Raw genomic sequence first — 14,920 nt, 5'->3', positions numbered from 1 at the left:
GAACCTCCCCAGGGCTCGTAGCCGCAGCCAGTGCAACGCGCTGAGGCTGGATCCCACTGTCATTCTTGGGGTTGGGAGATCCGATTCACACACACCCCCCCCCCGGAAAGGCACCGCCTGCGCGCTGGAACAGAGCCCCCAGCGCTTGAGAGCTTCAAAATTGATAGCGCCCTCTACAGTCAGAGCTGCGCCAGTGTTTTTGCAGCTGGATAATTGTCCCTTCAAGCTTATGGGACTGTCAATCAATGGTCTTTTTTTTTCCTTCTTCTCATTTTGAAAATAATACATTTTATTGTTTCTTTGAGAATTTCATACACCATACTTTTTATTATATTCGCCTCTGCAACTCCCTGCAATACTTTTCAGATCCACTCTTTTCTCCTTACCCACCCTCTTTACTTTTTTTTAAAAAAGAAGATACTGTCTTGCAGCAGATGTCCTGGTCCTCGGGCTCTTACGATCTTTCTGTCCCCTCTTTCACTAAGTTCCCTGAGCCTTATGTGTAGGGTTTGTGTTATAAACCTGTTAACCAGGGAGGGGCCTTTGATGGTCAGTTATTGGCTGCATTTGGCCTGTTGTGGTTTTCTGTAGTGGTCTCTGTCTGCTACTGCTACTGCTGCTGCTGAGGGGAAAAAAAGAAGCTTCTTTAATGAGGGGGGAAAGCTGCACTATTTTTATATCTCTTGATATAAAAATAAATATTTAAAATTTAGTTTGAAATTATAGTGGTTTAAGAGAGGTGACAGTTGTAGGTTCTTCTTAAAGTTCCGTGGCCTCATCAGTCATGGGTTGTTGTTTAAGTTTACTTTCAGGCAGAGATTTCTATGATGAGCAATAGTTTCCACTATAATTATTGGTCTACAGAAAGACACCACAACGTTTTCTCAAGAACCTTGGCATCAGGGGATAGGGAATTAACGTTTACTTATAATTATATTTAATATATAGTTTATATACATTTAACTAAAGTTATGTCACTTGGGGTGACAATCCTTTCCCATAGATCTTCTAACAAGCACCCTGGTATCAAGCAAAGAAAACCCTTTTTTAAGTTTTTGTTCGTGGGAATCCAAGACAACCCTTCCCAAAATAGCTATAGCTATAGCCATTGCCCTTTGTTGTCTTCCAGAAAAAAAGAAAAAGAAAAAGACAAAAAAGAAAAGAAGCCCTATTGGTGAAAAAAGACCACACACTTTAGAGACCAGACTCAGAGGAATCGAGCTGGTTCTGACCTGACGCCTCCTTTCTGAGAACCAGCTATCAATCCATGCTCTTCTTCAGTTCTAGGTAAGGGTGGGCCTGAAGGCCAAATTCAGCCAATTGAACACTCTCCCGGGACTCTGGATCTTTACCACGTGAACTCAATTTTTCAGCAAGGGTTGGTAGTTGCTGGTCCATTTCTAGTTGGCTTCAGTTTGGGCCTTTCATCAAGCTGGGCCTTTCTAGCTTTGTTTGCTATTTCTAAAAAGTCCAATTCTGGGTTATAGTTTACATTCAGTTCTCCCATGACCTACTCCACACAGCGCCATTCACTCAGGCCAGATACCACTCAGTCAGGACGCTAATTCATAGTCGTGTTCTGCATTCTGGAATGTTCCTGTTGCTCCCCAAATTGCCCCCAGGCTCTTGCAAACACAGCTGCACTCTCTCTGCCTGGCAGCTGCTGATCTGTCTACAGGGAACCCAGGTCCTTTGGCATGCTAGGCCAGGGCTATCAGCTATCTCTGAGCTACAGCCCTACCCCTCATTTTTTTTTAATTTTTAATTTTAAGATAGGGTCTTACTGAGGAGCCCAAGCTGGCCTTGAACCCACCTTATATCCCAGGCAGGCCTTGAACTTGCAATCCTCCTGCTCCCTGGCCTTGGAGGTGTAGGCAAGTGCCTCACCAGTGTGGGAGGCAGGGAATGTTCTGGGACTTCCCTGTCTGCAGGAGTTCTCTGCATCCTTTCTCTAGGCCTCAGTTTCCCATCTGGGAAAAGACTAAATGGGATCAAACAATGCATTTCTCTTGTTTCCACTTCCTGCTTTGTTTTTGCTGTTTGCTGTGACAGGGAGTGGGGGAGGGGAGAGGGCATCGTCTGCCTCTCTCCTGACTCCAGGGGGTTGGAGCTGTGGGTGCCTACCTAGTTAGCACCCCAGGCCATCAATCCCAGAAGAGCAATTTGCACTGTCTGCCTTTTCGGTTTAAAAAGAGAGATACCCCTGTCATGTCGGATTAGCATCACTCCTTTAGAGGAGTCTTCTGGTGGGTGCAGCCCCCTCTCTTAGCCAATATTTTCAGAATGTTCGAGTTCCTAAATGAGACCTGACGGGTCTCTTTCTCCTCCCCCCTACCTCCACCTTTTAAAAATAAAACGAACTGTCACTGCACAATCTGGAAACTCTGATTCCATTAGCCCTGTTGCTTCCCAGGGTCTGTTTGTTGTGCAGTAGATATGGCTGGATGAGGAGGTGGGGGGTGCCAATGCCTGGGGGGCCCCTCCTGTGCAGGACCCCACTCCTTCTAGTCCATTACCAATCCTTGCTTGTTTGCAGCCTCACCTGATCCCACGTTATCGTTCTCGGGTCGTCCTCTGCATAATGGCTCCATCTGCCTGTGTTCATAGAAGAGACTGAGAGCTGGTGAGAACAGGGCACCTACCCATGGCCTCTGGCAGCCCATCCTGTGCTGGGATGGGTTCTGGATCGGGGGGGGGCAGGTCCGTGTTTGTGCTGGATCTGTCCCTGTGGATCCCACACTTCCTGCATCAGCTGCGCCACCCTCCCCACCCCCAAGTGGACACAAAGGGTCGCCTCCCTTTCCTGCTCAGTCTCCATAGAGCACCCAACCCCAGCAACCCCCATGCTGGGATCACCTTTCTGGCTCAGCTCAGACTGTCCCCAGGACTCCTCAAGGCCCAAAGCCTCATGATTTTAATCTTCACCATTCCTCCCAGCAAGGCCCACGGGAGGTCTAGAAAACTGTCTTTTACCACCAATGGTCCACCCTCTTACAGACAGGGAAACTGAGGCACCTGATCAGGACTAGGGTTGCCTGGCTCCTTATACTCATGCTTCTTATAAAAAGACAACCAAGTCCTGCTACCTTTCACCTGGATTAGATCTTCTTGTTCCTCCCTTGCCCCTTGTCTCTAGTCTGTGCTCTCTCGACACAGTAGCCCGAAGGGCCTCTGGCCTGTTAGATTTTACTGTCAACTTGACACAGCCTAGCTTTCCTTAGAAGGGAGTTCTAATTGAGGAATTGCTCAGGTCATACTGACTTTTGGGCGTGTCTACAGAGGATAGTCTTGATAGTTCATTGATGTTGGAGGGCCCAGTTCACTGTGGGCGGCACCATTCCCCAGGCAAGCCCTTAGCTGTGTGAGAAAGCTAGTTAAGCATAAGCCTTTGAGTGAGCCAGCCTTCCTCCATTCTTTTCCCAAGGTTTCCTGAGCTGTGAGCTCCCCGGTTAGAGATGACGCTGCAATCGTGAACTAGCAAGCAAGTCCTGTCTTGACTCCCTCAATGATAGAACGTGACCTGGAATCGTAAGATAAACCAAAACCTTTCCCGCCCTATGTTGCCATCAGTCAGAGTGTTTTCGTCACAGAAACAGAAAGCAAACTGGAACAATTCTTTAAAACCCGAGTCAGATTACACCACTCCCCTGCTCCAGAGCAGGCAACGGCTCCTCTCCATTTCACTTAGGCCAAAGAACTCACGTGCCTCTTGTCATATGGCACCCTCCCCCCTTTTGCATGCCATAACAAGATGTCGTTCTTGGACTTTGCCCTGTAGCCATGGCAACTAGAGCAGAACAACACAGTGGTAGCCAGGTCTGTGGTAATAGGGCTGGAGCTAGTGACCCTTCTAGAGGGTTCAGCAGACCCTTGCTCGGCATTCCAGCCATTGCTCCTTCCAAAGCAGCAAGCGGCCTTGGGAGATGCCAGAGTATGCAAGAGATGGAAGGCTTGTTAAAGGCAGGAAATCGTATGAGGTCACCATCTATGATGGGGGTGAGGGATGAGACTTTGCAGTAATGCAATTGCTGGGGGGTCACCCACACTCTTGCAAGCAATTCCTCACCTGTGCTCTGTAAGAAAGCCAATAAACCCACTGGTCTCACCAAGTTGGCCTTTGTGACTTCAGACTTTTGTCTGTTCTCAATGCCAGACTTGGGTGATTTGGTGTCTGTCTGCTTCTACCCTACACCTCCAAGGTCTGCATGACCTGGTCAGTGTTCTTGGACCTCTTCTCCCAGCACTGTCTCCGATCCCTTAGCTCCGGCTTTCATTGCTTTTATGCTGGCTCTTCCCTAGGTGTGGACAGGACAAAGACACACACTTCCCTAACTTTGTGCCTCAACTGCAGGAAGCTTAGAGAGAAGGAACTCCACAGTGGAGATTTGGCCCCTGCGTGAGGTGTTTCCTCTTCTGTAGAACTGACAGCTTCTGAGAAAGGGGGCCTCGAAGGCTGGCCCTGCTGTGGGAAGACAGACATCACGAGGTCTCGACCTCTGAAGCAGCTAGTTCAGTCTGCCCTCTTCCACCTCTTCCCGTCCTCCTTGCCCCACTTCCTCTCCTTCCTCTTTCCCCTCCTCTTCCTTCTCTTCTGGTGCTTTTGATAGAACTAAGGGTAAACTGTGAGGTTGGGCAAGCACTTTCCCACTGTGCCTCACTCCAGGCCAGCAAAGAATAGCTTCCATTGTCCGAGACCCCTAAAAACTTAGAGGCAGGACTGTGAGATGCTTTGGAAATTGACTTACTGACAGAATAATTTCCTAAACACCTACTGAGCAAGCGCCTCATGTGTCCTGAGTTGTAAACAGTTCTGTTGAGGAACTCTTGTCTCGGGGGGGTGAACAGGCAGGATCCAAGGTGCTCGATGTATAAGCGGCTCAAGGCCTGCACTCAGAGTTGTGGAGGGGAAGATGTAAAACCCGAGGGGCTGTCTGGAAGATTAGGATAGGCTCCATGGAGGAGGTGACTGTCTGAGTGTTGCAGTATGGGTTAGGCAGTTATGGCAAAGCATATAGTATCTCCAGCAAAGAGACATGGAAGGCTTGGTGCACACAGGACCAAGTCAAATGGGTGAGGTTCAGGGCCCATGAAGGGAGTGAACGAATGAATGGGGCACAGATAACAGAGTATACCAGGCAGGCTTGGGGGTTGACTTACAAAGAGCCAATTATTCTGAAGCAACAGGAGTGGCATGTTTGGGCCGGAGTCTGGGGATGATGACAGTGGGATCATTAGCTGTGGGCTCTTAGGGTTAGATTTTGTGGTGCCAACAACCCTGGGCCACTCTGGAAGATGAATACATTGAGACTGGAGGTGGTAGCAGTACCCACGGACACCCAGGGCAGCAACTCCTACCTACTCTGTCAGGGGAGGCGGGGCAGAGGTTGATGATGAGGCTGACCTGCCTGGGCCTTTGGTAACACAGCTTTCCATCTTTTCCTTTTGGTTCTGCCTTGGATTCTCAGAAAACCTTCATGGGAGCAAGGATCCTCTTTGTACACATTTTTTTTTCCCCAATGTGTGACCCTGGCTGTGTCATTGGAGCCTCAGTTTCCTGACTTCCTGATGGATGTAATAGATGCCACAATGGCTAAGGTCAAGAGTTGGGCATTCTTGGTCTCCTCCCAACTTACAAAGGCACCAAGAAAAAAGAGGGCAGGTCTTACCAGGGGTCCTGTCCACCAGATGGCTGTTGGCAAAAGTAGGGTAACTGAGGCACACAACTCTTTTTTTTGTTTGTTTGTTTTTTCAAGACAGGTTTTCTCTGTGTAGTCCTGGCTGTCCTGGAACTCATTCTGTAGACCAGCTGGGCCTCAAACTCACAACGATCCACCTACCTCTGCCTCCCAAATGCTGGGATTAAAGGCGTGCACCACCACCGCCCAGCACGAGGCACATAACTTGCTTTATCACATCTACTGTGTTCTGTGTGGCAGACGCCTCTAGGACTATGGCCCTGTGCCCCTCTCCAGCCCAACAGAGTTACATAAGCACATGCCCACGAGGGTCTCCTGGTGATAGCCAAGGCATCCCTGAGGAAGGGCAGGCTTCCTCACCCTTCCATCTCCAGAAAGCCTCTGTCCCTAGGAAGAGCTGAGAGCTTTGATGTCAGGCCTGGTTTGGGAGCTGGTGCAGCAATGGCCCAGGGCCCTTGATGGGTGCATGGAGGAGCTGGGCTGAGTCATGGATGCTGTCCTCAGAGACCCTGAGTATGACCTGAGCCAGACCTAGCAGTACTTAAGATTGGCTCTTTCGAAGGGCCCCAGGCTCTGGTGGTCAGCAAACTATGGGTGACAGAAGCATTTCCAGAGAGTTATGATCACCCTGGAAGCTCAGTTTCCCTCAGGCTCTCAGAGAAAGGCTCAGGAGGCCCCCTTCCCCTGCAGGCACACACACCAATGCTGGCTAGCACTGCCGCTGAGCAAACAGGGAGCAGCACCCCCTGTGGGCCCAGTCTGGCCAGCCCTATGAGAGGCAGAGCAATGAGCTCAGCGTGTTTTCCCTCTGAGGCTCTTGCAGAACATCTGTGCTCCCTCTAATTGATATTGATGCCTGCTCACTGTCTGACATTTACAAAGTTCAAAGAGCCAAAAGAGGAGAGTGAAAGTCACCCTGAAAATCACCAGCAGAGAGCAACTGTTGACATTTGTTCTATCTCTCCAGTCTTGCTCTTTTACAGCAGAGCAGCTGTAAACTTGCAGAGCTATGCATTGCGTTCCTAAAAACAGAATCAAGCCATCATTCAAGATCTGTGTTTTGAGAGTCTCGCCGGTGCCATCTTCGTGTTGGGTGATGGGCCAGAAGGACATGGTACCAGCTCTCGTGAAAGTTGCCATGCAAAAACAGTTGCCCTCTGCCTCCTTTAAACCTGCCTAACGCTTTTTAAGCCACTTGCGTTTCTGCAGCATGTGTATTGGAGGTCCACAGTTTCGTGTAGTAGATGCACCCTTTTACCTATCCCCTTTCATTGTACATATAACTTGTCTCCCCCTGTTTTCATTACTGCGAATAGAGGCCTCCCTGTAGCTGTGGGCTCATAAGGCAGGTTCATTGATTCAAGGTCTATTTCAACCTCCTTCTGTGTGCTTTCCGGTATGCAGAGTCTGGAATGAGAAAGATGGCATTTCCCAGACTCCTTTACAGCTAGGGGTTGAAGATCAAGTAGGTTGTGGCCATTAAAATATACTTGTAGGGACTTGGAGGTTGGGGGGGGGGGGCTGGAGAGTTGGCGCAGCAGTTAAGAGTATTTCTTGCTCTTTCAAAGGACCTGGGTTCAGTTCCCAGAAACCATGTCTGGTGGTTCCTAACTGCTTGTGACTCATCTTCCAGGAATCTGATGCCTTCTTCTGTCTTCTGTGAGAGCAAGAGAGAGAGAGAGAGACAGAGAGAGGGCATACACACATATACATAAATGAAATCTTGGAATGTACTTTTATGGAATGGGTATGTAAATCCCAGCAGCTGGGAGGCAGAATCAGGATGATTGTCTCAAGTCCGAGTCCAGTCAGAGCTCATCCTAAGACCCGGAAAACAAACAGGCAAACACTTGTGTGACATTTCAAGGCAGAGAAAGGCAGAGGTGACCTCCTCGTGCCCATGGGTGGGGAGGCTGAGTTTCAGTATCTGTTTCCAGCTCCTGGGCTGAAAAGTGGTTTGGAGGTTCTGGTAGTACCTCCGATCCCTAGATTAAAACTAAGGCACACACATTCCTGAATGTGATTCCTAAGTGTCTGGGCTGTCAGCAGAGATAATGGCTTCTCTAGACAGGCCAACTTTGTGGTGATGTCGGAGAGTCAATCCTAAGGGCCCAGGACCTCTTCTCCAGTTCTTTTTATTATTTCGCAAGAACCCAGTTTCCTGTATTAAATTACTTTATGTTTAGAGCAGTAAATGTGGTTTTTCTGGGCTCCAGGTGTGAATGCTGAGTAACAGGAACTGTGTCAGCACCTCTCTCTTCAGAATGAGCTTCACCTGTGTAGACTGAGGTCCGCTTCCCTTGCTCCCTGAGATGGGAAGTATTTGCTGTAAAGTGTGTACCACCACACAGCCCAGTAGACTTCAGAGCTTAGATTCATCATTGGCATCAGGATTAGGATACTTATTGTCTTACTTCTGGAAGAGCTTTCATCGAACTGTTGGCTACGCACTTGGGAGGCACAGGCAGAGATCCTGCCTCAGAAATAAAAAACCACCCCCAAGCCCTCCCTACCGTCTGCATCACTCCCAATTCCCACTGAGCCTCTTAGGCAACGAGGGATATGTTTTCTGACCCTCTAGGCTTGTCCATTCTGGATATTTCATATAAACAGAATTAAGTGCAATGTCTTCTTTGTAACTGTCTTCTTTCTCTTAGCACAATGTGTTCACTGTCCAGGGGTGTGAGACGCATATTAGAATATCATTCCTTAAGTTGTCTTTTTTTATTGAGTTGTATAATATTTGGTTCTGGTTAACTTTTGTGTGTGATTTTTTTTTTAATTTGAAAGTTTTTTAAGAAAAAAGTTTACTGAAAAACAAAACAAAACAAAGCCAGAAGCCAAAAGCAAAGCAAGAATATATATAGAGATCTATATTATTTATTTATTTATTTGTGTGTGTGTGCACATGAGGCATGCCATGTGTATGGAAGACAAAAGACAATTTATTGGAGTCGGTTCTCTCTTTCCGTCATGAGGGTCTTTGGAGCTCAAACTCAGATCATCAGGCTTGGCAGCACGTGCCCTTACCTACTAAGCCATCTTGCATGATGATCCCATTTCAAAACAAAGCAGCTCCTTCTCACTATTTGGGGTCTCCTGCAATCCTGTATGAAATTTAAGGCCAAATCTCTTACTGTAAATAGAGACAAAAAAAAAAAAAAAAAAAAAAAAAAAAAAGGAGAGGGTGGGGGGGGGGAGCCAGCTGGAATTTTCTAAAGTTCAATGTGACATCTTATTATATTCATTCGCATACTTGTGTGTGTGTGTGTGTGGGTGCAGGCAGGTGGGCATTTACTTGGGTGCCCATGTTTGTGTAGGTATGCGTGTGCCTAGAGGCCAGTGATCAACGGAGGGTGTTATTCATCAGGAGCCATCCATTTTGTTTTTCTCAGACAGGATAATTTGTTGGCTGACTTGGCGCTTGCTTAATTACCTAGGCTGGCCCCAAGGATCTACCTGTCTCCTTCTCAGTGCTGGGGTTAATTAATTCTGTACCAAGAATTAAATATATGTACATATATACGCGAGTGTATGTGTGAGCGTGTGTGTGTGAGATCACTCATGTGCCATGGCAGTCAGGCGGAGATCAGAGGACAGTTTTCCAGAGTTCTTCCCTGCCCCCATGTTGGTCTCCAGGGTTGAACTCAGGATGTCAAGTTTGCACAGAAGGCGCTTTACAGACTTGTCTATCTCCCCAATTAATTTTTTTAGGTTACCACCAGAGTAATGGGTCTCACCAGGGCATTTTCACGCATGTGCCATTGTTCTCATTTGTCTCCCTCAGCCGGTGAGTGACAGAACTTGAGCTGACTTCAGATGGCTTGGGAGAGTGCCGCCATCTTGCTAGTGAACCTTCTGACCCACGACCACCTCTTCTTTTCCAGGGCTCTCTCTGCTTTCAGTTTGCTATATAAGCTGTGGGCTCTCGTCAAAATTGTCCCTGTGCTTTTTATTCTTCTGGCTGCTTTTGGAATTGAAATTGCCTTCTTAATTTCATTTCAGATTAGTCACTGCCAGTGTGTAGAACTACCATTGATTTTGTCCATCGATCTTGTGTCCCTCAACCTTATCAAAGTGGCTCATTAGTTCTAATAATGTTCTGTTTGATCCCTTACCATTTTCCCAATATAAGCTTATAATGTCTGCAAACAGAGATATTTTTATTATGTTTGTGTTTTGCTCTTTGAGATTAGGTACGAAGCTCACTCTGGCCTTGACCTAGCTAGCAATCCTCCTGCCTCATCCTCCCAAGTGCTGGAATTCCAGGATGCTGCCCTGTGCCTCCTTCATCCTCACCCAGGTCAATGTGAACATGTACCTTTGAGAAATGTCACAGGGCTGGAAGAAATGAAGATATTCTAAAGAGACACTTGTGTTTCTCAGTATGACTATCAGTTTATTGAAGCAATGGACCCCAAGAAATGGGAATTTCCCCAGGAATCTCCTGCTGGGACAAGGAAAAGCATCAGCCAGAGGGGGGGTGGGGAGATTTTCTCTGAAAAAGATTCCACAGGGCTCTAACAACTTGTCAGACCTCCATGCAGGATGAGACTGAATCCCAGATGTAGTCAGAGCTGAGTGGGACCACACCTTGACTGGTGTTTTACATATGCATATCTTTGTTTTACATATGCATATCTTTGGCCCTGTGTTCATAAACTTTACCTTCATTTCAGAACCCCCAAAGTAAAAGTGTCTGGGGTGGGAGGTCATTCCCTGGATATCTTCTCAAGATGAACATCCTGGGTAAATATCTCTTTCCTGCTTTCCACTATTGGTTTGGCTCTTTGAAAATTTTTTTAGTTTACATATGTGAGTCTTTTGTCTGCACGTATGTACATGGATGGGGTCCTTGGAGGTCGGAAGAGTGTCAGATCCCCTGAGAGTGTAGTTGCAGATGGAAGTGAGCTGCCACATGGATGCTGAAGTCAAACCCAGGTCCTTTGCAAGAACGAGTGCTCTTAACTGCTCAGCCATCTCTCCAGCCCATAGTCTGGCTGTTTTAATTGGTTTGTTGAACACGAGTGGCCCAACCTGGCTTGGGGCACAGGCTATGATTTCCAAGTTTGATTACAAAAGTAGCCAAAATTTTCCAGGTTACCCTGGGAAGCAGAGGATGGGAGCTCGTGGGCACAGAGTGTCCTCTGGTCTAGTTCTGACAGTCCTCACGGAGTGGACATGTCTCTGCAGTGACCAGAACTGTTAAAAGGCCTCTTGGGAGCATAGATCACATTAGCTGTTCTCAACCCTGTCAGCAGGAAGCTCCCCACCCCTTAATGACTGTTTCATTGTGTTCATTCATTTTAAGTGTCCAATTGACTAGGTCATGATACCCTGTTATTTCATCAGGTATGATCCTAGGTGTTTTTTATAAAAGTCTCTTGTTCTGTTGTGGTTTGTTTTTTTTTCAGACAAGACAAACAAGCATCTAAGATTTAAATCAATAAACTTTGAGTATAGCCAATGGGCCTCCATTCAATTACTTAAGAGGAAAGGAGGTCCTTGCTCATAGATTTGAGATTCAAGCAGCTATCACCTCCTTCCTGATTCCAGCCTGCTGGTCTTCTCGGAGGAGCAAGCCTGTATCAATAGTCTATCTATAAATCTGTCTATCTATCTATCTATTCACCATATCTATTCACCTATCTATTCTATCATCTACGTATCTATCTATCATTAATCATCTTACACACACACAACCATTCTGCTTTCTACTTCTCTAGAAATCTGTAATATTGGCATACATACAAGGAAGTGTCCAGAAGTGAAAAGCCTGGTGAGTTTTCACACACTGACAAATCATATCAGGAAGCGCACCACCAAGCATCTTCCTGTAGGTCTCCTTTTGCTTTCACTGGGTCACTGACCGCAAAGGCAGGCAGGCACTCCCTGATGTCTGGCAGAACAGAATTAACCCGGCTGCTCAAGAGCTTAGTGTAGGTGGGTATAACTTCCTGTCTGGATCTTCCACTCCCTTCCACGTTTGAGTCTTCCATCTGTGTCGCTGTGAGCAGCTATGCCTGGCTGCTCTTCCTTGCTCTAGAGAGTTCACCTCAGGAAACACACCCCTTCAGCACTCATGGGGTGTGCCACTGTTCCCCGCTCAGGGCTGTTATGAGTGCTGCTAACTCTAACATTCTTGCAAATGTGAACTGTTTCTAGTTGAGGCTTTACTTTTGGTTTTGTTTGGTTTTGAGATAAGGTTTCATGTAGCCCGGGATGGCCTCAGACTTGCTATGTAGCTGAGGATGACCTTGATTTCCTAATTTTCCTGCTTCCAGATACCAAGCCTGAACCCACAAGTATAATTACCCAAGTCTCTTATTTGTGTTTTATCTTACTTTTCATTTAAATTTTTTGAAATGGAACACATGGGTATTATTACTCCCCCACACACATGCACACGCGCGTGCGCGTAAACACACACCATCGCAATGACTAGTCTAGCATATAAAGAAGGAATAGAAGGGAAGTTAGCTATAATAAAATAATGTGTTTCAGTATAGTCTTGGGAACAACCACCCAGGAAGGCATAAGAAAAATATCAGACTCAGGGCCACCCACAACGAGTAAGTTCAGATTCCAAGGACGTGAGCAGCCTGCACGCACAGAAAGGTGAAAGGGCGGGGGTTCCGCTGGAAACGAAAATAAAACCTGCTGTCAGGTTGGGACATAACAGCCTGTGCTCATTTGAATGTGACCAGAGGAGGAGAAATAACCATAGCTGGAAAAGGAGAGCATGTGGGAAGTCACATGGCCACCTGTCACTTGGAGTGCCAGGAAGGGGCCCCCAGAGCAGCTCCCAACCGATGTCACAATTAGAAAGTGCTCCCCTAGCTCTGCCTCCCGCCCTCAGAGTCTAGCAAGCCTCCTTGGACCACGTTCTTAATTTGGAAGAGGGGACAGATGACAAAATTCCACCTTCTATCCAGAATGAAGCAGGCTGCTCAGGAGCTACAACTTCCTGTCTGGTGGGTGTAGTTTCCTGTCTGGCTACAGCTTCCACTCCCTTCCATGTCTGAGTGTGAGCTTTCCATCTGTGTTGCTGTGAGCAGCCATGCCTGGCTGCTCTTCCTTGCTGTAGAGAGTTCGCAGTGCGCCTCGCCTCAGGGAACACGTCCCGTCAGCCAAGTGGCACATGTGGTATCATTCCATGTCTAAGCCTGTAGGAGCTGCATCTCTCCACACAACACCTGCAGCTGATTTTGCTGTTTGTAGAGATTGTACAGCCACGCTCGGGGCCCTTTTCCTGTAACTCTGTACTTGGAGATAATTCAGCCTTTTGACTGGACAGGCTGTGTGGAATGAGAAAAATGATTCAGAAACTGAGTCACTGGCCTTCTTGCATTTCTACTTCCCTGTCAGTAACAACCTGTTCCAAGCTGCAGAGTCCTTCTGTGACTTCCTGCGAAGCCCTTTGGCTCTGCCATGGACGCAAGCCTGACCTATTTAGATTTGCAGTGGGGTTTTTGTTTATTTGTTTGTTTGTTTGTAAGTGGGTGTTTGAGAGAAGTGACGGAAGTGGAGAGAGGTTCTGTGGGAAGAGGCCATTCTGGACATTCTGGGAGACCCAGGATCCCTTGATTCTTGGACCCAAAATATCACTACAGCCTTTATTTCCTTAATTGTTGTGTCATCCAAAATAACCTTATAAACTGTAAAATGTCCCCAGAGGCCTGCTGACTTAAACTCACACTGCCTCAGCGTCCAGCTCTGGTTGGTGTTTGGGTCCAGGCGCAGGCTGTCAGGAACTGCCCTGTGTCCCATCTCATACTCGGCTGCTCCGCCGTCCTGCTACCCCACGCTTTGGACACTTCGGTTCTCATGTCCTATGACATATTGCCTCTCCTGAGTCATCTTTCTATTTTTAAGTGATCTACAGACAATTTGCTGACCTCACGGCGCAAGCCTGTGCCTCATCAGCTCACTCTGAAGGAAGGCTGGATGGGGAGAGTTCACGGGTGGCAATGGCGCAGTTCTGAATGGAGGAGCAATTTGCCCAGGATCACAGTGAGTCAGTGGAGTCAGGACCCAGCGGTCTGCCCTAGGGTTGACCTGTTTCAAGTCCCGGGGGGTTTAATTCCTCTGATATCGACTCAGCAGCCTGGAGTAGGACCACACACTGCTCAGATCTGGCCTAAAAAGGGGTGGAATCCAAGGACCTGCTCCGGCCAAGTGCACAGTGTCCCCAGGCTTATTTCAATACCTGGCCAGAGGCCATTGAAGGGCCCTGAGCCAGCACTCTGTGGAGGGAATTGGATGCACAGCCCTGTCTGATTAGAGATACCAGGAGATGCTGTTCAGCCATCAGTGTCAGAATGTGACTTCCATGGCGCCCTGGACTCAGTTTTTCCATTAGTAAAGTGGAGCAATCCCTCCATGATGGTTGATTCATGTTGACTGTCAACCTGGCAGGACCTCTGATCACCTAGGAGGAGAACCAAAGAGTAAACTGAGGTGGGAAGCCTCAGCCTTAGTGTGGGCAGCCCCATTCCATGCATCCAGATCCCAAGAAATTGAATGCAAATGTTCCTTACTTTCCAATTCCTGACTGTGGATGGAAGCAACCATCCTTCAGTTCCTGTCCCCATGTCCTCCCCACTGGGAAGGACTGCACGCTCTGACTATGAGCAAATAAACCCTCCCTTCCTTAATTTGCTCTTGGGTGTTTTATTACAGTGACAAGAAACACAAGCATCCATTATACTCTCCTCTCTTGCTTACCTCCTAAAAGGTACTGGGAGAATCCAAGGAAGCCTGAAATATTTAGACTTTCTAGAACATTCCAAAGATACTGACTTATTCTGAGACGGGAGCCATTGAAGAAGTGAGAGTTGTGAGAAGTTATCCATCGTAGTGAGGTTCTAGCAGGAGGTTCTTGATGGTTGGGGGGAGGGAGAAGAAAGACAGCACTGAGGGGAACCTTGAAACCGGTAAGCAAGTGTGAGGGCCTACTGCCATAATCCAGATGTGAGACAGTGGGGCAGAAGTGAAAGGGTCAAAGGTCACATCCTGGGTGTCTTCAGTGTGGCGTGAGAGACAGCTGAATGGGAGGATTCTGACCCCAGTGGAGGACAGTTGTCCCTGTCTGGGATCGGGAGGTACATGGGAAGTGTGAGTTGCCTCAGACACCCAAGTGGGAGTATCAAGACTATCATAAATGAACACATGCTGCCCCTCCCTGGTAAGCCAGGGACCTCACAATTTGTCCTTGACTGTCT

This window comes from Meriones unguiculatus, chromosome 4 (genome assembly GCF_030254825.1).
Source record: "Meriones unguiculatus strain TT.TT164.6M chromosome 4, Bangor_MerUng_6.1, whole genome shotgun sequence".
NCBI lineage: Eukaryota > Metazoa > Chordata > Mammalia > Rodentia > Muridae > Meriones > Meriones unguiculatus.
The sequence above is the reverse complement of the archived record's forward strand: the minus strand, read 5'-3'. Positions refer to the sequence as shown.